This window comes from Aegilops tauschii, chromosome 3 (assembly GCF_002575655.3).
Source record: "Aegilops tauschii subsp. strangulata cultivar AL8/78 chromosome 3, Aet v6.0, whole genome shotgun sequence".
Taxonomy (NCBI): domain Eukaryota; kingdom Viridiplantae; phylum Streptophyta; class Magnoliopsida; order Poales; family Poaceae; genus Aegilops; species Aegilops tauschii.
Genome location: NC_053037.3, coordinates 597,954,868 through 597,981,282, shown reverse-complemented (window position 1 = coordinate 597,981,282; position 26,415 = coordinate 597,954,868). Strand labels below are relative to the sequence as shown.

Sequence of the window (26,415 nt, the reverse complement as noted above, 5' to 3'; positions counted from 1 at the left end):
TGAAATCTAGCCAGCCCGCAGCGATCTGGGCCATCAAATCGGCCATCCAATAGCTCACGCGCAGAAAGCCTCCCGAGCCTCCCTGTAGACCAAAGGATCGAGTACCCTCGATACAGGAGGAGCCCATCGCCACACGAGCTCCTCCCGAGCACCTCCACCATCTCCGACGACCCGAGTGCCACCGCCCTTGCCTTCCTTCTCCTCCTTCCGTTTCCCCTGCCCCCCATTACTATCATCTTCCTCCTCTCTATCACTCTCAGGTACTCGCACCGCCATGGTCACCAAAGGGAACCGACGTCGCCTATCTAGATGGAGCCGCGACCCGAGCTCTGTCACCATCGCCCGCCGCCAGATCGGCCACCCCATGACGATATCCATCCATCCTCGGCATCGTCGTTACTTCAAGCACTGCATGCCATCACCGTTGACCGGTGCCATCGTGTCCTGCCTCCTCTGCGTTGGTCTCCTGCACGAGGAGAGGAGTAAGCACCCGCATAGACCGCCTCCCGCCTCCGCGCTTGGTCCCCGCAACCTCGCCATGGGCCTTGCTTGCGAATATCCCAATCGGCCCACCTATCCACCGAATCGCCCAAGGCCCAAGGTGAGAAGCCCCATCCATCTCGTGCCATGTGCATCGCATTGTTGTCCAGTGCCCACTCTATGTAGCCCAGTTCCAGCCGATTCGCATGTATATGTTTTTTTCGGGTTCTGCGGACTTAGCTATTTGTCCAGGAACTATAGATTTACATAAAACACCCTAAACTTGAAGCATATAATAACTTCTTACCATTGCATTGGATTAAAACAAATTATATATGAGAAATTCTTAAAATTTCGTGTACATTCATAATATGCAACTCACTCATTTTAAAAATGTTTAGCTTGTTGTTTGCGTTAATTTGCTCTAATAACTTTCTAAAATGGTTTAATTCATAACTAATTAACTGTAACTCCGAATTAAATGAACTACTCCCTCCGTTTCTAAATATAAGACCTTCTAAAGATTTCCATGCGGACTAGATACAGAGCAAAATGAGCGAATCTACACTCTAAAATAGTCTATATACATCCATATGTAGTCCATATTGAAATCTCTTACGGGCTTATATTTAGAAAGTGGAAGGAGTATATATGTAAATGGACTAGAAAAGGGCATAAAATACGATGTTGCACCCAATTTTCCTTGACAACAATAAAATTGATTTAGGGAAGAACAATAGAAAATACGTAAATTGCATATGGGGTCATTCCGGAAAGTCTATATATGTTATTTCCGGCCTCATTTAAATTGCCTACATAGGTAGTTTAGTTAGGCTTAACCTATTGCCATGTTAACAACATTTAAACTTCTTAAGTACATAAAGAAGATTAAACTAAATAATTGAATGTGGAGTTTCATCAATATGCAATGTGTAGTGTTTGCTTGTTGCACCTTGCCATGCCATACATCTTTAAATTGACATGCGCCATGCTTGACTGTGCATAATGCCATGGACATCTTATGTTTGTTTGTTGTATCATTTTTTTCTTTCCGGTTTCTCTTCTTCTTGATGGTTCCCGCAGAGTGCGAGGATTCGTTCAACTACGCTTCATGGATTCAATCTTATTCAAAGCAGGATTTCAAGCAAGGATGATCATTACCATGGATACAATTGGTAGCTTTACTTTCCTAGATGTCTCGATGCTAGAGTTTGGTTTCGCTACCTACCACTTGTTTGAAAGCCTCCCAATTTCCATGATAAAGTCCCTAACATCCACCTCCTATGCAAACATTTGCTTGGCTATGTTACAGCTTGCTCAACCCCTCTTATAGTTTTGCTAGTTACAGGTGCAGGTTATTCCATGTTTGGGACATGGATATATTGGGATATCATTATATCATGCATATTTAATTAATCCATCTACATACTTAGTAACGGGTGGACAGCTTGGCATTTTTTTTGATGTTTTGTTCCACTCTTGCCATCCTTGTTTCCATAATACTGGAGTTATGGTCCTTGATGAGCGCTCCTAACATGTGCAGGGTCTTTGGGCCCCCTTGTTCACTTGGTCTACCATTGAAATTTTCCAGAGAGACCTCAACATTGGTTCTAAATTTGCCAACATAAAACTGTAATAATAATTAATGCATAGAGGGTTGCCCCCTTGTGGATTTTGGATACAACATAAGCAGGTGGGCTAGCGCCAAGGGTGTTTGGTCCAAAACAAGGCGGGATGCGGTGCTACCGCGGGGAACTCGAGGTTTTGGCTATTGTATCCTTTGCCCATCCGGTGCCGTTCAGGGAAGAGTGTGTTTGGCTCTGGAGCAGGGTCGACACACGGGGAGGTCTCTTTGGACTTTTTTTACATTAGGTCAAGTACATGTTACACCGAACTCCTACGATGCTTCGTGGCAACATGTTGATGAGGTTTCCAATGTATGCATCTGATAATTTATAATGAGTTGGAGCACCCCTGGATGGTTAAATCTTTTGGAAAGTCGTGTCCGTGGTGAAGGCCGACTTGGAAATTTATCACCTTCGTTTGTAGAGACCTTCAAACTAAAATTAACAAAAATTTGCCAACCACATGTATAACTGTGATTGCCTCTTCTTGTGAGATTGGGATTAAGAAGAGAACACAATGGGGTTATGAATGACATGTAAGTAGGCGTTCAAGATCACTTTCTTGGTCATACTACTTGTTGTCCCCCTTTATGTGTAGAACTTACTCTGCTTGTTCTAGTACTCATAGGAATAGTTGGTTTACCAATGCTTAGTGCTTGCTGCAACCTCACCACTTAACCATATCCAAACCATTAAATATTCTTCGTCTTGATATCCTTGGTAATGTTATTGCTGAGTCTCAGTGACTCATGTATACCACAATAACAATAGGTGTAGGTACAGGTAAAGCTATGCTCTAAGGTGAGGGCGATGTATATTCTATTTTTAGTTCTTTGACGACATTCATCGGATGGGTTCCCGGTAGGCAGCCTGAGATTAGCAGGGTGGACATTGATGACCTGGCCGAAGCCGACATGCTTGTCATCAAGACAGGGGCTTCCACACGGTGCAAATGAACTAGGGGTCATTGGTGGCAGGCTCAGTGTTGGTGGCAAGCTCAAAGTTCTAGCCGGCCAACTTAGCACCCAAGATCGACTCACTGTCAGCGTCGGTGTCGTTGTCGTTGATGAAGTCACTGCTCTAGCAAATGAAGGATGGGAGGATGACACCATGAAGTGCAGTGGCTTACCATTGTCGTCCCCTAACATCGCTTCCACTGCTAGTCGTTGCTGGTCCTTTGGGTCCCGAGGTTGATGCTCCACTAGTGCTCCCCGCTAGTTCTACTTCTTCTTGTTCCTGCTCCATCAGTTTCCTAGCCAATGCACTACTTTTCGTCGATGAATAACACTTGCAGTTGCAGCACCACGCTCGTTACCGTCGAGATCGGCGGAGGGGCGATAAGGTCGACAATAGCTACCGATGGATTGAGAGATCGAGAGTGAGAGAGTAAGGCGGGAGAGATGTAAGGATGGAGATGAGAGTGGGTCTATGTCCACGTCATCGAGTTCTCCACTTGTGATGCCACATCACAACAAATAGATGGCCCCCACGAGTCAAAAACATTGTCAAAGTGTCATCAAGCTAGAGTCAGTGCTATCTGCAATGCCAGACCCGAGAAGTAGCAGCGATTTGCAAAAAAAAAAAAATACCAATCCTTTACTGTAGCAACCCTAGTCCAGTTTTGGTACTTATATGTAATATTATATACCTAAGAGAGTCATCTTCACTGACTAATTTATCTCAACATACAAGTATGTCACATCACCATACAATTATGAATGTGATAGGGCCCACCTTAAGATGCAATCATGCATGGATTAAGATTTTCCATTAAATTATTCTACTTATATTCAAAAAATATTTTACAACTATACATAATCAAATATAATAAGTCGTATGTATGTTTAATTTTGGTTCTTATCTTATTAACCAATTCACGCAGCAACACAAGGAGTATCCTCTAGTTTACTTAAAAATTATGCAGTAGTAGGAAAACAACTTTCTTTGTAACCAAATATAAGTATAGAAAACATGATACTTTTGATCATGTACCTTGGTGTTCCCTTCAAACTTGCTATGGCATACACTTCTCCGAGGTCAAGGCTGAGTGTACGCTCATGTCTGGAAGAATGTGATGCACATTGTTAAAACATCTGTTGTAGACTTTACCTTAAAGATGATCAACTACCACAAAATGCCAAACTGGTCAAAATGTCTTGTGGAATAATGTTCTCCCTTTGAACTAAAACCACAATACTTATTTTGGTTCAGAGGGAGTAGTTATTTATTAAACAATACTTAGGTAGATTGGGTCCGATGTGTTCCTTTATTAGCTAGTTAGAACTTTATGTGTAAGGTATTGGTCCAACAATTACTTTGATTGTAGTGTTTTACAACCCTAATTTAGTTCAAATCTTTAAGTTTTCGTTGGCCCTAACTGTAACCCGGTCAGGTGCTAAATATTTTTAAGATTGCAAAATGTAAGGATAAGAGCTGAAATTGGCATAATGGAACCTTGGCCATCCAAACAAAGATCGGAGCTTGTCAAGATATTAAATTCTAAACAGCTAAAGCTGAATTTGGATATTAGTGCCTCCCAAAGAAAAGGCATTTTCCAGATCAGGTGTTAAATATTTTTAAGAAAGCAAAATGTAAGGATAAGAGCTAAAATTGACATAATGGAACCTTCGACATATAACAAAGATCAGAGCCTGCCAAGATTTTGACTTCTAAACAGCTAAAGCTGAATTTTGATATTAGTGCCTCCCAAAGAGCATGCATTTTCATGGGAACTATCACAACATCAATAGAGGTCAAACCATAATATTCTTGCCTTTTTGGCAGTTCAAATTGGGTTACGAATTAAGAATATTGACAAATTTAGATTTCAATCAATCTATATTCCAAATTCAAATAGGATACAGTAACATTGTAAAATGACCGTAGAGGGAATAATGAAATGGTAACTAGCATGCATACACCTCATATTTAAGTTGTGGGTGAATAAGATCATGCATCGTGCACGTGTCCAGACTTGTAATGCTACAAGGTAGTTAATAATTACCGGAAAGTGTTGGAGTCCCACAGACGAACTGACCCGTCCCCTGAACCTGTAATTAGTATTGAAAGATCCGGATGGCAACAAGCACTCTTAACAACATCCATATGCCCTTTCAAGGTCTGAACACACCTTCCAGTCTCGCAGTCCCAGATCTAACTCCACAAGAGAAAAAAAAATCATGATTGAACAAATATTCTGTACGTATGACAAAGGGCTAGCCTATTCTTCAGTGGAAATGCCATACCTTGGCAGTTCTGTCTTGTGAACCAGTGATCAAGTGTAGCTTATCACCCAGATGGAAGTAATCCAAACACACCACCAAACCAGAATGCCCAGACAATATGTCCTTACATTCACCGGAATGCAGGTTCCAAATCTGCAGTTTCAAACAAATACATGTATCAGGAAAACTGATATTGATTGGAATGTTCGTTTATCCAACACATGTAGATGAGACCTAAACAAACCTTTATTGTATTTTCCTGGGCACTAGCAAACATATCAGTGTCCTCTGGGCTAAACGCGACTTGCCCCACAGAAAGGCTTTTGGCATGAAATATTTTCATTAACTCTCCATAGTCGTTAAACTCGACAAGCTCTACAGGAAGGCTTTTGGCATTAACTGTTTTAATTAGCTCCCAGTCATTCTCATAATTCCAGATCAAAATTTTGCCATCTTGGAATGCTGACAGCACGTAAGGCTCAGTTGCATGAACAGCCAAAGAATTGACAGATTTTGATGAAGGTTCAGTTGCATGAACAGCCAAAGAATGGACAGGTTTTGAGGGTCGTTGCAGCACTCGGATTTTCTTCATTGGATTCTTGTTTACCGGACTGTAACTGTACACATAGATGAGTCCACTAGAACAACCCGCCATGATCCACTGCTTGAATGCTATAAATTTAGCCGAAGTAACTGCAATCAAAGTGATATTAGGGTGAAAAAAGCCTGTCTTCTAAAAAAAGTGATAAAAAACATGAGAGCAACACTGTTAAATGTCCGAAGCATGCCTTCTCTCCCCTTGATAGCAATAGGTTTAGCTTCCTGCAGGAATATGGTCACTCATTAATTGGTTAGTCCTTGTATACAAATGCATAATTTTACTTAGAGGAATGATAAATCAAGAAAACTAAATACATAAGAACTCAGTATAGCTCACGTGGTTATTTAGTGTTAGTTCTCTTGCCAACTGCCAGCAGCAACATGCATTATTGTATTGAGAAAAGTCCACATTACAACCCTAAACTAACCATGTGCTTTAAAACTCAACCCCGAACTTCATGTTAGCGTGTTGTATATTATTCTGTTGTAACAACCCTTGTATGACATGGACTCGTTGTAATCTTCTCCTCCCTATTCTGTAGGATCTAGATGCACTAGTCCCGCACGCCTAGGCAGGTCGTGCCTAACCTCCAGGGAGCCCGTTGGGGTTCTCCCCATTATATGTAACTTCAATCTCTGAGCTAATATAGTGTGAAAGTAATCCCATAACTTGGTATCAGTCGCTAGCCATAGCCTTCGAGGATATCTTCGGCTCCCCTTCCTCTCCGGCGACCCACTCCTCCTCCTTAGCTGCCCTCTCCTCTGGGACTTCCCCCACCGCTCCGGCTACTTCCTCTGCCATCACCGCTGCTCTCTCCACCACCGCTGCCCCCTCCACCACCACTGCTCCCTCCTCTGGCCAGTCTTCCCTCAACATCCACAATGACCACATCTCCTACTACATCAAGTTCAAGTTGGATCCAGCCGAAAACAAATTTTCCAAGTGGCGCACCTTTTTCCGCATCGTCCTCCTTCAGTACCGCGTCCAGGATCATGTCGACCGCCCTCCTTCGCGTAATGCCGACGCCGACTGGCTCGCGGTCGACCAGCGCCTCGTCCTTTGGATGCTCTTCACGCTGGACGATCCCCTTCTGGAGCTCATCTCCGGCCGTGTTCTTGACGCCTACACTGCCTGGCAGCGCATCGCTGATTACTTTCTGGCCAACCAGGGCGCCCAGATCCTCCATCTCACTCACCGGTACCGGAACCTGCAGCAAGATGATCTTCCCATTGTCGAGTATGCCTGCCGCCTCAAGGCCCTGGCGGACGTGGGCGTGCCGTCAGCGACAACGACCTCACCATGCAACTTCTTCACGGCCTCGCCCCTCGCTTCGAGATGATCTGCATCGTGCTGGGCGACACCAACCCGCTCCCGCCCTTCGGCGTCGTCCGCTCGTGCCTCGAGCTGGCAGAGTACAATATCTCCCTGCGCACGGCCACTGATGGCGCCACCGCTCTTTCCATCACCCACGGCGGCTCCGGCGGATCGGGTGGCCCCGGTGGTCCCGGTGGCTCTGGCGGCTCCGGTGGCTCCGGTGACCGCGGCGGCTCACGCCCTCCTCCTGGCGATCGCGCCGGTCCCGACGGCGCTCATGGGCGTGGCGGCAGCTCCCTTGGTGGCTACAACGATGAGCGCGGCCATGGCCGAGGCCGTGGCCGTGGCCGCGGGCGCGCTGACTCGTCCGGTCGCCGCGCTCCACCGGCGTCCCCCGCCTCGTTCACGGGCTACTTCGCTCCGTACGGCATGGCACTGCCGTCTCCCTGCCCCGGCTGGTCTGCACCCAACGCCGCGGGCGTGCTCGGTCCTCGCCCAGGCGTCCACTCGCAAGCCTATCCTGTCATGCTCTCTGGGCCTTCGCCGCCATACTCCGCGCCGGCCGGACAGATGCAGTTCCACCTGCCTGCGCCCTCATGCGATCATGCTGCTCTCTTCAATCACGCTGCCAATCAGCCGGACTTCCCCTCCAACGAGTGGTATATGGACACCCGCGCCTCGTCTCACGTAACGGGGAACCGAGGTATCCTCTCGTCCCCTTCTCTTCCAAGGCCTGATTTTCAAGTATAATAGTTGGCAATGGGCTGCACCTACCAATTGTGGCCACCGGTTCTGTTTCCCTTCCCCCCACCAAATTTCCCCTGTATAATGTTCTAGCATCTCCTTCCATTGTTCCTAATCTCATATTCGTTCGACAATTCACTATTGATAACAATGTTTCTGTAACCTTTACTCCCTATGGCTTTTCTGTGAAGGATCTTCGCACTCAGACGGTACTCATGACGTCCAGTAGCTCCGGCGACCTTTACCCTATTTTCAGCAATAACTCCACCGGCAGTCGCGCTTTCTCCATCACCACAAGCGATCTGTGGCACCGGTGGCTCGGGCATCCAGGCAAATCTTCATTAGCCAGCACTATTAGCATTTTTCTTTCAGATTGTAATAAACTCTGCTCCCTCCTTTTGTGAGGCATGTCACCTTGGGCGCCAACCTCGTTTGGCCTTTCCTTCATCCAATAATGTAACCACTGCTCCCTTTCAATTAGTGCATTGTGATTTTGGACCTCCCCGGTCACAAGCTTCTCAGGCTTTGGATATTATCTTGTTGTTTTGGATGATTAAACGCATTACTCCTGGACCTTTCCCCTTCGTGCAAAATCAAACACCTCCTCCACTCTCCTACGCTTCTTTCAATACATTCTCACTCAATTTCATGTTCTTATAAAATGTATGCAATGTGACACCGGGGGGGGGGGGGGGGGGGGGGGGGTTCATCAACGCGGCCCTTCGCTCTTTTTTCTCTAATTATGGGATTTCGTTTCGTATTTCTTGCCACCACACATCCCCTCAAAACGGCAAGGCCGAACGCTTGCTACGCACCACCAACGACATAGTTTGCACCCTCCTTGTCCAAGCCAATCTTCCTCCCCAATTTTGGGTTGAAGCCCCACCGCCACGCATTTGCTCAACCGACGTACCTCCACGGCCATCCGCTCCCTCACACCCCACTTTCTTCTCACTGGTCATCACCCTCGCTACGATCATCTCCGTGTATTTGGTTGCTTGTGTTTTCCAAATTTATATGTCACAAGTCCCTACAAACTTGCACCTCGCTCCACTAGATGCGTCTTCATCGGCTATCCTCTCGAACACAAAGGATATCGCTGCTTCGATCTCACTTCACGCGAAGTTATTGTCTCTCGTCATGTTACATTTGACGAAACTATTTTTCCCGATGAACCACCCACACCACCGGCCACACGGACTCCTCCCACATCTGATCCCGCGTCTGACCCGCCCCCAGGTGTGATCCGCTCCGAGATCTACGCACCACCTCGTCCACTGGCCGCCCCCGGATCCAGCGGATCGTTTTCAGATCCCGCACCCGCCGCACAGCCTCCCACCCCCTCCCATGCGTCCAGCGGGTCTGCTCCCTCCCCTCACCCCGGGTCCGCCTCCCCACCCACCAACCATGACTCTCCCTCCCCGTGGACCCCACCAGCGTCCACTGGCTCTGCCGCGCCCAGCCCCACCGAATATGTCTCGAACTCAGCTCCTGTTAGGCCTCGTGTTCCACCCCGCACTGTCCCCATTCCTCCCCCACATAACTCACATAAAATGACAATGCGTGCAAAATTTGGTTTTGCCTAACCGAAACGTTTATTTTCTGTCTCCACTTCTACCACTTCTATTTCTCCCATTCCCTCTTCTTACCGGTCTGCCATCAAGGACCCCCATTGGTATGCTGCTATGCTTGATGAATATAATACCTTGTTAAAGAATGAGACGTGGAGTTTGGTACCTAGACCCGCAGGTGTTAATGTGTTGACCGGGAAGTGGATCTATCGCCACAAGTTCCATTCGGATGGCATGTTGGCTCGCTACAAGGCCCGTTGGGTGGTCCGTGGGTTCACACAACGTGAGGGTGTTGACTACACCGAAACGTTTAGCCCGGTTGTCAAACCGGCCACCATTCGTATTGTGCTCAGCATTGCCACCTCCAACTCTTGGCCCATCCACCAACTTGATGTTAAAAATGCGTTCCTTCATGGCAACCTTGGTGAGACAGTCTATTGTGCTCAACCGGCAGGTTTTCTTGATGCCACCCATCCCAATCATGTGTGCCTCCTTAAGAAATCACTTTATGGCCTCAAACAAGCTCCTAGGACTTGGTTTCTTCGCTTCAAGTCCTTTCTTCTATCTCTAGGTTTTATTGCCTCCAAATGTGACTCATCCCTTTTCATTTACCACCGTGGTCCTCATGTGGCCTACCTTCTTTTATATGTCGATGACATTATACTCACGGCCAACACCACCACTACCCTCCACTCTGTCATCTCCTCCCTCAAGTCCGAATTTTCCATGATAGGCTTAGGGGATCTCCACCACTTTCTTGGGATCAATGTCACCCGTTCCTCCGACGGCCTCTTTTTGTCACAACAACAATACATCCTAGAGATATTAGAGCGTGCACACACATGCTAAATTGCAACACCATCGCCACACCCATTGACACCAAAGCCAAGTTGTCCGCCACAGATGGTCCTCCCATTTCCGATCCAACTCTATACTGCAGCCTCGCTGGGGCCCTCCAGTATGTCACGCTGATGAGGCCAGATGTGTCCTATGCCGTTCAACAATTATGCATGTTTATGCATGATCCCCGTTCCTCTCACATGAACCTCATCAAACGCATCTTGAAGTATCTCAAGGGCACATCCCACTATGGGCTCCGGTTTTATATATCAACCACTCATGATCTCGTTGCCCATTCCGATGCTGATTGGGCTGGTTGCCCCGATACTCGCAAGTCCACATCGGGCTTCTGTATCTTCCTGGGATCAAACGTTGTTTCTTGGTCATCCAAACGTCAGCCCACTGTTTCTCGCTCCAGTGACGAGGCCGAGTATCGAGCTGTTGCCAATTGTGTCACGCAGTCATGTTGGTTGCGCCAGCTCCTCTATGAGTTGCATCGACCGCCCGCTCGTGCCACCATGGTTTATTGTGATAATATCGGTGCCACATACATGTCAACGAACCCTGTGCAGCACCAACGGACAAAGCATGTGGAGATTGATTTGCACTTCGTTCGTGATCGTGTGGCTCTTGGCAAAGCGCGCGTCCTTCATGTACCATCGAGCTCACAGTTTGCAGATGTCTTCACCAAAGGCTTTCCCACCGTCGTGTTCCAAGACTTCCGTTTCAGCCTCAACATCCTTCCAGAAGGAGTTCGGCTGCGGGACGGTGTTAGCGTGTTGTATATTATTCTGTTGTAACAACCCTTCTATGACATGGACTCGTTGTAATCTTCTCCTCCCTGTTCTGTAGGATCTAGATGTACTAGTCCCGCACGCCTAGGCAGGTTGTGCCTAACCTCCAGGGAGCCCGTTGGGGTTCTCCCCTTTATATGTAACTTCAATCTGTGAGCTAATACACTGTGAAAGTAATCCATAACTCTTCAAAACCGGTCGACATACACCCCAAACTAACCACGCGGTCCCGATTTTGCCTTAGTCGAGTGGTATTGACCACTTTGACAATTGACTAGCTAGGTAGTGCCAACTCAGCAGGCCAAGCAAACTAAGCCTAGTGCTGGGAGTAAAAAAGTATTTTTGCCTTTTGCAACTCTGTTCTTTTCCTTCACTGGCATGACCCTGCCCTGAGATCGTCAAGACACAGAAGTCCCGCGACCGCCTTGCCACTCCTGACTCTGTATGCCACTACATACCGAAGACCGACGGTGCTTCACCTCCACCGCCCTCTCTCCGACAACGACCGGCTCGCATGAGCAAAGCCAACACGAGCACACACCGTAGCTCCTTCAGTCCATACGCTCTCTGTTCACTCCAAGCCCTAGCAGCCACTCCGGCGACCCGAGAAGATGGGGCTTCGAGAGTGGAAGCTGCACAGCGAGAGGTTTTTGGCTGTCTTTGACAACAGGGACCCGCACAAGAAGTAGATGGTCGACACAATCATGCCAACCCAACCCTGCAGCGCGCCGAAAAACTAGGGAGCAAGGACATCGTAACCAGCAGCGACACTTGGCACGTTGCGGTCCTTGGCACCGGGGAGGTGCTTGTTCTGTGTCCCCTACTCACCGGAGGAGTACTGGTTCTTCTCCCTGGCGCATGCATTCTATTCTATGACAGCGGCTTTGCTCCCGACAGACGACGGCAGCCAACTGAACTCGATCTCTAGCCCAACCCAACCCTGGGAAGGTTCAATAGATGAGGAATTGAGCAGGGGTTGTCGGTACTGCACGGATTGGCATCTTAGCCGGAGATGGGGAAGAAGGGATCTATGAAGGAAATTGGCGCACGGTTTCCGTAATTGAGGGGTCCAGGAGGCTACTGGAAAAGCATGAGAGGTCGGGGTCCGGCAGAGGTGAGGTGCAGCGCTGCCGTTCTTCGGTCTCCAATGGCAGAAGGTGTCGAGGTTGTTAGGGGAGGCGGCTCTGGTGGGGTGAGGTGGGCTGGGCTCGTGTTAGCCTGCAGGGACAGGAGAGAGGGTGGCAGAGGAGCAGCACTGCCGATCACCGGCGGCGGCTGCTGTGTCCTGAGTAGCTCGGGGTCATGGTTGTGCTGCTGAACGAGAGGACGAGCGAGTTTTTCTGCTGGTGTCTTAGTCTGCGGCTCCCTGATGGTTAGGTTGCAATGAGGGAAAACGAAGTATGCTTGCCTTTCGTTCTCTGTTCATGCGCGAAGCTATTAACTTGTCTTCCTTGCAAAGATTCTACTGACCAGAGGTGTAATCAAGGAGAGATTATGTGGGTACAGAAGTTCAATAGGTTGCAATGCATCTCCACATGTCATGGAAGAAGAACGTGAGGTTCTGTTGCCAATAAAAAACAGAGTTGCAAAAGGCAAAAATACCTTTTTACTCCCAGCACTGGGCTTAGTTGGCATGGGCTGCTGAGTTGGCATGGCTAGTCAGCAGTCAATGTGGTCAAAAAAACCTTAACTGAGTCAAAACATAGACGAGGGTTGATTTTTGGACTACGTGGTTAGTTTGGGGTGTATGTCGACCGATTTTGAAGCTTGGTGGTTAGTTTTAAACCACCTAGCAAGGTAAGGGTTGTAATGTGGATCATTTCTCTATTGTATAATATATGTTAATCATATAGATTTTTACACATATAGTTGGTACTAGCTATACGTATATCACAAACAAATTACAAATTTCCTACGCGCTGGTGTAATCTTCCAAAATACATGAATTTATTCTAAAACTCTTGGGAGCACATAATTCGTTCCTGCATGCATAGTATATTTTATTAACTATGTGCTTAGTACTTACCCGTGTCTCATAGTTCCATATATGAACGTGGTAATCTCCTTGAGTGGTCATTATCCTGTGATGGCAGTGAAGAAATTTCTTGCAAATACCGTCATATGCTAGCAACAAGCTCATATTGTGCAATTTCTTTGGGAAATATGCACTCACCATGGCTCTGTTGGATGGACATCTAAGGTCCAGGGTAACCTTATGTTTGGTATAATCTGATGACAAACACCCAACAGTACGGTTAAAAACATATCAAAATTGTCCATATATAGGTAGATACATATGAAAATTGGGCAAGAGTTGGACATACCTCCGAGGCTACAGAAACAACATCCAGCTCCACCTCATGCACAATTCGGCCTGTCTTTGGTTTGAACATGTCATAAGTGACATCTTTGGCATCTAAACCCTCGACCACGACGATGCCCTTCACGTAGACTACCTCCTCAGGTGCGAGGTCTGCTGGTACCCAGTCATGTGCAACTCTTGTTACAACAACTTGTACCGTCGCATTAGGTGATAGAACTCCTTTGGTAGGCAATGCATTGTAGTCCGCTCTATTGGTTGATGACCATATAGTGAAAGCTACGTGGTGATCAGTAATATTGGTGATCTTCAGTGGGCTTGACACCTCTTGGACAACTAGGAACCGCAACTCTGGGGGGTCAACTTGGATCAGTTCATTTGAGGGGGCTGATGTGCTTGTCTATAACATAATGAGAAGAAAGCGCTGGATTAATGGGAGGCAGATACACATGCATTCCAAACACTTTAGCTCACACTTACACAACTACATATTCAGTTGCTAAATTTAATTTCTGTGGAAAATTTCGAGCACTTTTGGATAAGTGGAAAAATTCGAGCATTTCAGTTGTGACATAATTTTCTGTGGAATATATTTACCATGCGGTACAAAGTTGTGACATAATTCTTTGAGCATTTTTGGATTAGGGTCGAACTATTCATCCCCCTGTGTGTGTGTGGATATAGGAGGAGGACTTTTTATCAATAGTAACCATGGAACCCGTTTGAAGTTTTGATGGTGTGGAAGGTTCCATAAATTACGGAAAAAGATACGGTAACACTAGGACTATAATGTAAGATGATCTAATGGAGGGATTGGGAAAATACGATGGTATGTACCAAGGAAAAAAACAAATATTTGAGTCTGTCACACTGAGCTAAGATGATTTTTTTTTGCTGAGGGCACATAAAACCATATTTTCACAATCGTTCTGTTGGATCATCTTATATCATTGCAGTGATGTTCTACTATTTATTTTATATTATTTGAGAACTCTTAAACCGTTAAAAACTTAATGAGTCTTGACAAGTTCTGCAGACAACCTTCATCTTTACCTAATATTAAAGGACAGAGGCTTTCATAGTTCTTCATATGTCATCCTTTTTTATCCGTCAATTTTGTGTTAACCTCAAGATTGATGGCTGAGATTTGTCTCCTACTTTTTTTCTCTCCTACGTTTGTTCTTCCGATGGCTGGACGAATCCGGATCGATCGATTGATCTGATCTCGCTCAGGTGGACTCGATAGGGTCGATCAGCCCAAGCCCATCATCTCATCTGGCCCACGTGGAGTTTTATCTGGTCAGAAACGTTTCTGCAAACTTGATGTGCCTGCTTCAACCTGGCCCATCATCATCATTAGACTTAGACAAAAGACTCTGACTCTCTCCTCAAAAGGACGAAGCTGTAGTTGATCATCAAGGGCATGTATTCGATCTGGACGGAGCCACCGTGGTGGTCGTCGCGCCGCTTTACGTGACCAACACCGCATCAATCCGCTACGAAGTTGTGGTTGATCATCAAGGACATGTACTCGATCTGGGCGGAGCCGTCATGGTGGGCATCACGCTCGACGGGATTCATATCATGCGGCGCACTCCTGCCTGATTACGGTATCCAACAATCACTCATCGTGTAATTGAGCAATCTGATTCTTGGGCCCAGTCTCGCTCCGACACGTGGTGGTGCTCCCCGCACTCGGGGTGCTCAAGCTCCAGGATAATCTGCAGGTCACGGGGCGAGCTGCTGGACAACAGGTATCGTAGGGCGAGCTGATTGTCTTCTACGTGTCGTCCAACTTCCTCCTGGGCAAGGTCTCGGATACACACGCCCGCCGGTTCCCTGCAACCACTCCCGCCCATGCCTCAAGTTCAACAACTAGGCCGTGAGCCCGTGACCATATATCACTCAGCCGTGCTCGCCAGCCGCCGATGATGACGCCCAAGAGAAGTAGGGGAAGAAGAGAAGGACATTGTTGTCGTGGTCATCGGTGTTAGACTGAATATTTTTATGCTGAAAACAACTTCTCCTGGATGCTAAACGCACGTCCCTATCCATGCAGTATGACTACGTGCCCGCGCCCTGATAGATAGGATCCCAAATGTATGTTGTTACAGTGTAACTCTCTCTCTCTCTCTCTCTCTCTCTCTCTCCCTTGTACCTCTATATGCTATACAATACGAGGATGAAGACAAGAAATGGTTACTGCCTTGCATCGACACTAAATGACTAAATACATTCTTCAGCCGGGACTAGGGACAACTTCCCGTGGACGAGCTCCTCGCAGCCTCCCCAAAGTATGGATGCAAGGGCTCCTGCTACTAACTTCAGTGGAGCGTGTTCTGCTGCGGTGTCATGGGCTCAATGCATATACGTATTTGATTTACAGGGCATTCATCTGGGATCTAATTTTGACTGGTCAAAGGCTCAAAGCTGGTTCGTTTGCTTCTGGGTGGTTTTATGTGCTACGGAGAGGTACAGAGGTTTCCTGCAGCTACATGCACGTACCAAAATGTTTCATCTATTCGATGATCCCCTCTTTTAGGGTTCATGATTGACAACTGATCTTGGGCTGTAGAATTAAAATGTCTACTCTGTAAGTTCTCTTATCATTTACTTCCTCCATTCCTAAATATAAGACTTTTTAGAGATTCCAATAGAAACAGAGGGAGTTTTTTTGCTAAATCAATCATTAATACGGTCGTCCGTCTAACTTGTATTTGAAAAAAATCATACCATAATTATTTCTTTGAACCCTGTATTATTTATATATATATATATATATATATATATATATTTGATGGAGCTGTCTAATTTGGATTTGAAATTACAGTGTACAATTTTATTTCAACTTGCTAATTCCAATTTACTTATTTTTTGTACTCTATGCAATGTTTTCCAAAAGGATGTTTCCTTACATCTGGTTATAACAATTTGACGTGAGACGGGTTGTAAATACTGATCTGTAAATTTATCACAATTCTTATTTACCTTCTGTAAGCTAGCCGACATGTAGTGTATATTTTTAGATTTTTTATTAGGGTTGAAATGTGCGATATTTTCTTCCATTGCAACACACGGGCATTTGTGCTAGTATATACATATATATATGGATGCGCTAAAGTTAGCCAGAGCGCAGAATACTAATTCTACACTCCGGACAGCCCAACGTGCACATCCAGGCAGCCAAATCACTGCTATTCTTGTGTTAAAAAAATCACTGCTATTCTCACCTCGCCGTAAAGAGCTTTACTAAATGTAGTAAAACAAGTGCAGCTAGTGACCATCAGTGCTTAGGCAAAAGGTCAATAGTAAATAGATAGACTTTTATAGTAAAAAATGGGGCACATGGTAATATTACCGTAAAATATAAAATGTGAACACAATAATATCGTGTGTTGGTTTAGATCTTTCATATTACTTTTACTATCGAGAGATAGATTGTTGACGATGTCCTATTCAAATTCTAAACCACTACACATTGTTACTACACAAATTTTACATTTTACAGCAATCATAGTTGGATGGTGTGGAGAGTCACGGCATGTGTAGTAAGGAACTACAGAGTACATGGTAATTACTACAAGCAAATGCTAATTTTGTTATTTAAGTCTCTCACTACACACACCACGTGCCCTCTTTTACTAGTACAAAATTATATCTTTTTATCTTTAGTTTTTGCCTAGGCATTGGTCGTAACTAGATGGAGTTTTCTTTTACCACAATTAGGAAAACCGTTATGATCAGGTGGTAACTACCTGGAGTTACTTTATACAATTAGCAGAGCCTTTACGACCAGGTGGAACAAGCACTAGTTTGGCTGGCTGGCGGTGTACTCCCTTCGTCCAAGAATAGAAGATGTTATTACATCTATATAATAACATCTTTTATCACGGGATGGAGGGAGTAGTATATAAGAATATTTTCTACTATATATAGCACTTTTTGGTAGTACATTATTTTTTAGTATATATAGCACATGGTAGTATATGAGACATGAGGATAACTATCACCAGGAAAATGCTTAAGTATATACCACATTGATGAATCTTTTATACCTTTTTATTATTTTTAATATACTTGATTAATAATTACTAGAGACCCAAAAATGAGTTTCATGAAAAAATTGAAGTGAGTCTACATTTTTCTAAAGGTTTATGTATATAGTGATTTGTTCGTACATGAAAAGTGTATATTACCAAAAGTACATCGTAAATATTATTTTCTTGACAAAATTGGGGTATCTTAGAATATTTAATGAAGTATATTGAGAATGATAAAGAGGTATAATCAACACGTGCACAAGGTATATCGAAGATGGGAGTACATACACCCAGAAGTACAGAAAATTAGTTTATATTTTTTTCTTAGGTTCTCATTTGATTTCTGATGACTTACGTTTTGATTTCCTTATAAGAAAGTTTAGCGTAGTGCGTAACTATTTTGTAAACTAAACGTAAAATTTTAACGAAACGTTGTAAGAAAATCTCGGGTGAAAATTAACTTATTCTGCTATACATGACAATCTTGACCAGTTTTCAAAAACACTTCAAATGATTATGTTAAGATTATGTAACGATAAACATGAATGACTTCTATCAAGTTAATAGAACTATACTGTAATGTGTAAGCACGAGCCCTCCAATCATAAATATATTTGGTTTCACATAACTTATTGTTTTTCTTCCACACAAAGAAACTTATTGTTTTTCTGAAGCATGTTATTACCTATAATGAGGAGAGTGTGCCCACTTCGATTAATAAAAATAGCAATTACATTTGAACACGGGAGCACGAGGAGAGGCAAGTTCGCAAAGACATAGTGAGTACCATGTCATCAAGGTTTGTAACCGGTGAATCCAAAATGTCCTTTTAGACTCTATAACAATGTTGCCAACGCCAACTAGAATAAAAGAGAGGATGCAACTTGACCTAAAGAAGAGAAATGTGTGCCAAGAGAAAGCCCATCTATTTAGGCCATGCAAAGTGACCCCACCCCTTAAAGTTACCAAGATATCATCCATGGGGGCTTCCACAATCGAGTAAGTTCACGATGACCATAGTTTTGGGATTCGGTCTGAAATCTGGGCGAATTTTGGTGGGATCTGAAACCAAGTTATCGTGAAAAAAATAGGATTTACATATATTAAAAAAACAAAAAATCCACAGTGAAATCGAACACATAACCTCAACTAGACCATTGTAGCTGGCACAGTACCGCAAGACCAATGATTTCACGTCTAATAAGCAATCAAATTCTATTTAACTAGATAAGGAATACGAAATTTTAAAATTCTCAATTTTTTCTATTTGGGATTCGGTTGGGGACAGACGCGATTCGCCAAATTTCTCTATTGGGACTGATGTTTTTTTATTCCGAAAACCACAACCTTGACTGTGGCATACAATATCAGAGGTGGTTCCAGCATATAGACCCGCTTACAGTATGCACCACCCTATACTAAGTCGGCCTAAACTCCCTGTACCATAAATCCTGATCCATTCTTTTCTAACTCTAAAATGTCTTTGTTGCCTTATTATTCACCATCAGAGATTCACTTGGGCTTATAATGTACGGAATTTGTTGGTTATTTTTTAAACCTACTACCTCCTAAAAGCAAAACAATAAATATGTAGTATGAATGGAAGTATAAAAAAAATGAGAATAACTGGTATATTCTGTTTGTGTCATCATATACATCACGTAATAGGGCTAGCAAAATTTATCAACATGATGAATTCAAAATTTTGGTTAGCAGCTATGTAAGTTCATTTTAGTGGACTTACCTCAGAGATTGCATCAATATCCATGATTGATATTTCACCCTCCTGTTGAATTACAACCCTACAAGATAAAAAGACCAGTTCAAAAGTCTGGCATAATATGAAGTGATAACTATTCTAGAAAGCTGGTAATCTATACATCCATACTGCATTTACATACTCATAATAAGAGTTGGAAACAATCTTAAGTCAGGATTAATTTCATGTTCATTTAGTACTGAAATAAGAGTCAGTATGCTAGCTGAGTCCTAGAGTCACACGTGGCAAAGTTGGATTAGGCAAACACGATACTAGACAAGAATTCGTACCAGTTTGATCAAGTGTAGTGCTTTGGACAGAATCAAAGGACTGGTTGGTTCAGAGCCTTGTGTGCTTATGTAATTAGCTAGCTGCTGGTTACGGTAGTGTTGTAGTTGTGTTAGTATTCTACCACTACTTATAAAAGCATGAGTTTGGTGAATCCAAATGATACGAGCCATCCAACCACTTATATCTAACGTCTCACGCTGCTTCAATGATGTATCTATCACATCATCAATAATTTTGAAACGTGATAATTGCATTAAACACAATTAATCTTGAAATCAACAATAATTGTGGCTAATCTTGGAAACAATATTACCGTCAAACTGGACGAGTGTGCATGTACACGGTTACTAGTTCCTAGTAAGTACTTAGTTAGGAACAAAGTCATTTTTGTAGCCAGGACCTTGTTCATGTGTATATAGGCACAGGATCAAGTCGTCAACTGTAAGAGCATCTCCAGCCGTTGGTCCCCCTAGGAGGCTTAAAAATCGCCGCCTGGGGGCGAGCCGACGCTAAAATCGGCTTTGGGGGCGATTGGGTTCCCAGCCGCCGCCCCCAGGCGCCGATATCGGCTCATTTTTGGCGCAAATGAGCCCACTTTTTGGCCCACTTTCCGAGCAAAATCGGCCCGATATCGGCACAAATCGGCCTATATTCACTGTGGTTCGGCGCAAATTCAACAAAAGTAAATTTTTTATCACGTAGTTCATCACAGAAAATCAATAGAAATCAAATTTTTCAGCAAATAGTTCAACAACAAATAGTTCAATACAAATTATATAGTTCAACAAATAAAAACTCATATTTCATCACACGTCGAGATAGGCGTTGCCCTTGCGCCTCCATAGGTGCTTCACCAGATCTTGCTGCAGTTGTTGATGCACCTGTGAGTCTCGGATCTCCTGACGCATATTGAGGAAGGCAGTCCAGGTTGCCGGTAGCTGGTGATCAACTTGCGCAAGAGGACCCTGCCTATAATATGGTTTTGTGTCAAACATTGGCTCTTCCTGCTCGCTCTCAATGATCATGTTGTGCAAGATGACACAGCAAGTCATGATCTCCCACATTTGATCTTTCGACCAGGTCCGAGCTGTGTACTGGACAACAACAAATCAAGATTGGAGCACACCAAATGCCCGCTCGACATCCTTCCTGCAAGCCTCCTGAACCTTCGCAAAGTGGGAGTTCTTGCCTCCTGGCACATAATTTGAGATAGTCTTCACAAATGTAGACCATCTCGGATAGATGCCATCAGCTAGGTAGTACCCCTTGTTGTAGTGCCGCACATTGACCTCGAAGTTCACTAGAGGAGAATGACCTTCAACAAGCATGGCAAAGACAGGGGAGCACTGCAGCACGTTGATGTCATTGTGAGTTCCTGGCATACCAAAGAAGGAGTGCCAAATCCAGAGGTCCTGTGTGGCCACTGCCTCAAGTACCACACTGCAACCGCCTTTGACAGTTCTTCCATTTCCAATGCATGCAGTCGATGATTCCAAGCATCCCAGGAAATCCTCTTGCTGCATTCTGTGCTAGGATTCGAGCAGTGTCTTCAGCATTGGGTGATCGCAAGTATTTGGTCCAAACACTACCACTAGTGCCCTGCAGAATTGTAGAAACACTCAATGGTCATGGACTCGGCCATGCGCCCATAGTCGTCGCCTGAATCACCGGGAGCTCCATATGCAAGCATCCTCATAGCTGTCGTGCACTTCCGGATTGAGGTGAATCCAAGTTTGCCGGTGCAATCCTTCTTGCACTTGAAGTAGTGGTCGAACACCCGAGTGGAATTCACAATCCTGAGGAAAAGCTTTCGGCTCATCCGATAACGGCGCCGAAATACTTTCTCGCCGTGCAATGGAGCGTCGGCGAAGTAGTCGGAGTAGAGCATGCAATAGCCTTCCAGACGGTGCGGGATCTTTGCTTTCATCCACCCCGGCGCCGAGCCACCTCGCCGCGGCTTTTCATTGCTCGCGAGTAGGCCGGCGAGGACCATGAGATGCTCCTCATCCTGGACGTCGGCATCGGCTTCCTCCTCCAGCAACGCCGCGAGCGCCTACTCGTCGTCTGAGTCCATCACCGAGCTGACAAATCGCCAAACACTTGGCAGGCGTTGTGGGTGCACAGCAGCCGGTGTGCCGCCCTGCGCGGCCGGAGCGCCGGAAAACTTGCCCAGAATGTGGTCGAGACGTTTCAGCGGCGAAACCTTCTTTCTTTTCCGGCGGGGAATGGCCTATCTAGCTGTGCTAGGCGATGGGCTACGCCGGGATCGGCAGGGGGTGGCCGAGCGCGCGGGGGTGGGGGCGAATCTGGACGATTGCCTTGACTTTTCGCCTGAGAGTGTGGCCCAAGTGTGTTTTCCCTTTCGGCTGAAGCCCCCGAGCACCCCCCCCCCCCCCCAGTGTGCCGGGTTCGGCCTAGGGTCGCCGGGCCCAAAAACGGGCCGAGCCGGCGGATTTTGGCGTCTTGGGGGCACGACTGGGGAGGGGGGGGGGGTTTCGGCGCCAGCGCGAAAAAAGTCACCCTGGGGGGCTGTTGGGGGCGCGGCTGGAGATGCTCTAACATCGACAGTTTAGGACAAAAATGAATTTAAAAGAAGGGACATAAGCCAGGTTCAGCCAATATGTTAATACTCTCTTGGTTTCAACAGTAATGATCTTAGGCAGTCTCAACAAATATATTCAATCAAAATAAGATAGGATAGTGTTGATTACCTATTTGACCCCATCAAACATAGACTCCGAACAGGTCCACCGCAGCCAATGTTAAATATTCTCTCAAGCCTGAGTATAAACCAATCGGTACGAATTTCATAAAAATGTTATTAACCCACAGGGAAACTCTCAATAAGGTGGACAAATGTAAAACAGGCATAAATGTACATTCAGTGCGACAATTTCTGACAACATTAGTTGACTCATATCTCATAATATCATATTTCACTGATTAGATACCTGAAACTAGAACGGCTCCACAAATGAACAGTGCCATCTTCTGAACCTGTAGTTAAATATGGAGTATCTGGAAGGGAAATGACAGAAACAACTGGCGACATGAAAACATCTATTGTACGAACACATGTCTTTTCCTGCAAGCTCCGTATCTCAATTGGCAAAAACAAAAACATGGATTACTAGAAATGCTATGCGCGTACTGTAGTATATTTTAATGAAAATGGCATGCATATACCTTGGCAGTACAGTCTTGAGAGCCAGTAATCAAATATTGCTGACCATCACCAGTGAAGAACTCCAGGCAGTTCACTTTGTCCGAATGGCCACACAACGTATACTCAGATTTGGAAGAATTAAGTCTCCAAAGCTGAACAGCACGCATAGCATACGAATTCGAAGTCAATGTCTAGAAGAAAATTAAACTTACCTTCATATACCATCAATGTTGTGGTAGAAGAGAGAGAGAGAGAGAGAGAGAGAGAGAGAGAGAGAGAGAGAGAGAGAGAGAGAGAGAGAGACTGAAACCTTTATTGTGTGATCACTTGAAGCACTAGCAAAAGTGTTTGTGTCTTTTGGACTAAATGCTACTTGACGTATGGAAGCAGAGTGTTCCATATCAAATGTTTGTATGCACTCCCAATCTTTGTCCCAGTCCCAAAGTTTCATTTTGTTAAAAGTAGAGAGCACATATGGTTTGGTTGGATGGACGACCAGTGCTCTGGACGAGTAAATACCAGTGTCTGTAATCCTAGACTGGTGTACGTACTGTAGATATGAGAAAATAGTTCATTATGTAATGGAATTAATGGAGGGAAACATTGTAGAACTGTTGGCAGGTTGTAAGACTATATCCATTTAGGATAAAACCAAGAAATACTGAATGGATCTACTTATGGAATTGAAGGTAATACCTTTGAATCTCTTTATGGAGTCCATTCTTGTTTCATAATTATACACATGGATGAAACCATCATATGTCCCAGCCACAAACCATCGCCTCCTTATAATGAACTTAACAGAATAAACATCACTCTTAATCAAGACTTCTTTTCCGGCCGCAGATAATAACTTCTCCACCCACCCTCTGACTTTCTCCCAAACTCTATCTCGGAGATATCTAAATGTTCCATTGACTGATTGGCCAACATCTGTAGGCAGTCCCAGGTATTTGTCACTGAGGGATTCATTGTGTACATTCAAGGAGTTCATAATGCCTTCTTTCATTGCTTGAGGACAGCCTGTGCTAAAAAATATTGATGATTTCTCATTATTGATTATCTACCCCGAGGCGGCACAATAAGCATTAAGCAGGTTTGATACTTCATTAGCACCCTCAATACTCGATTTGAAAAGCAACAGGCTGTCATCTGCGAACAATAGGTGGTTTACTGCCGGAGCCGTAGGTGCCACCTTAATGCCTTGAAGAGCTGATGATTGAGAACGAGATTTCAAAAGGAACGAAAGGGGCCCTCTGCTGCAATCAAAAAGAGATAAGGGGAAATGGGATCTCCCTGTCTAATACCTCTCGTAGGTTTAAACTGTTCTAACCTCTCTCCATTAAATAAAACAGAGAATGATACGGAGTTAATCATACCCATCACTGTGTTGATCCATGACTGGTCAAAACCCAGTTTAACCATTACGGCCTGCAAATATGGCCACTCCAACCTATCATAGGCCTTCATCATATCAAGCTTTAGTGCACAAAAGCTATTGCTCTTCGACCTGTTCCTCTTCATGAAGTGAAGGCACTCATACGCGCATATGATGTTGTCGGTGATGAGCCTACCCGGCACAAAGGCCAATTGTTCCTGGGAGATAATATCAGGCAAAATCTGTTTCAGTCTGTTAGCTATCACCTTAGAAGCTATTTTGTAAAGAACATTGCACAAACTTATTGGCCTGAATTGAGACATCAATGTCGGACTTGCTATTTTAGGGATGAGGACTAACAAAGTCTCATTAATAGCTTCAACACTCTCCTCCCCCTTGACAATCCGGAGCACAGCATTGGTTACTTCATCTCCACACAGGTCCCAGTGCCTCTGGTAAAAATGAGCAGGAAATCCATCGGGCCCAGACGCCTTTGTCGAGAACATCTGGAAGAGAGCAACTTTCACCTCTTCGCCTGTGTAGGGAGCACACAAGATTGCATTTATCTCTGGAGTTACCTTGGAAGGTACATGGTTCGTCACCTCTTCTATGTCCTGCACCCCTTCAGTGGTATATAGATTTTCATAAAACTCTTGGACCATAGCCTTGAGTTGCGTTGGATCATCAACCTGCACCCCCAAGGCATTTGAGAGGGCTTTAATCATGTTCTTTCTCCTCCTGAGACTAGCCCTCATATGGAAAAATCTGGTGTTCCTGTCCCCTGCGGTTAGCCACTCTAACCTGGCCCTCTGCCTCCACATAAGCTCCTCGCGGTGGTACAATTCTACCAAGTTCTCATTCATTTTCAGCTCCTGATGGCTAGGTCTGTCACGCAAAGGGTCATTCCTCAACTGCTCCAGTTCAAGTTTGATACGCTTTATCTCCTTTCTGACACTACCGAAAGTATTAACATTCCACCGGTCTAGATCTTGAGATACTGCAGCCAACTTATTCTTCGAATATTAATCGCCGGGTTTCCCGCACCCCACATTGTTGTTATGGTCTCTTTCCAGGCCTCATGCGTTTCCCACATTGTTTCATACTTGAAGCTTCTTTTCGGTACCCCTTGGCTCTGTCCGCCCTCTGTAAGCAGCAGTATTGGGCCATGGTCAGATGTAGCAACAGTTAGATGTGTCACTTCTGCCATTGGGAACCTGGTCACCCAATCCGCGTTTGCTAGAGCCCGATCCAGTCGCACCCGAGTATAAGTTCCTCCGGTGACTTTTTTCTCAAAGATCCAAAATCTCCCCTGATAGCCAACGTCCATAAGCATTCAATCATCAACAACGTCTCTAAATCCTTGTATCTGTGCATTACTCCGATTAGCAACTCCTTGATGTTCTTCCGAACATAACACCTCATTAAAATCTCCTATGCATAACCATGGCAGGGTGCTCAGACTGCAAATACCTCTCATGAGGTCCCATGTTTGGTGCCTCAACTGTGTCTGAGCCTCTCCATAAAAGCAGGACAGCCTCCACGGATCGGTACCTGATTCAGTTATCTTAGCATCAATATGGTACACCGAGTCACCCAAGATTTCAACATCCACTGTATTATTCCAAAAAATACCAATGCCTCCACTTCTACCACTACTATTAATAGCATAAGCTCTATCATAACCAAGAGTACTAGCTAGCGCTTCTACACATGCACCATTTATTTGGGTTTCGACAATACATAGCACGATAGGGGCAAATTTCCTCGCGAGGTCGTGAAGCTCTCGAACTGTCGCGGCTTTGCCCACGCCGCGGCAGTTCCAACAAAGGGCACTCATTGTGCTTGGCGGCGCTCCTCCAGGGAGCCCGCCAATTCTGGTTTTGCGACGCTTGAGCTACTACCCTTGCCTTCCTTGCCATCAGTGCACGATCTCTTCGGATCCCTCTTCGGGGGAGGGCTAACCGGGTTACCCACATGAGGAACCAATGCCAGCTGATTCTTGGGGTCCACATCCACTCGATCAGACTTCTTCCTGTTGGCCTCTTCCATCTCCACATCCAGTGATGTTGAATTCATGTCTTCCTCACCACCAAACAGCCCCTTGTTCCTGTTTCCCTCTGAACGCCCACCAACATGAGCCGTTCGTCCTCCTCTCCTTCCACCGCGGTGACCTCAGCCTCCACCTGGGCCTTCCCCTGTGCGCATTGCCCATGATGCACGGAGGTCCTTGAAGTACAGCGCAGACAGAGGGTGAACACCATCCCCGTG

The 26,415-nt window shown here is 45.2% G+C and overlaps 1 pseudogene; it reads right to left on the bottom strand.

The window, feature by feature from the left end:
• LOC109755634 (uncharacterized) overlaps window positions 1–25,984 on the bottom strand; it is a 34,977-nt pseudogene extending 8,993 nt beyond the window's left edge.
• Between the last annotated feature and the right edge of the window lie 431 nt (window positions 25,985–26,415).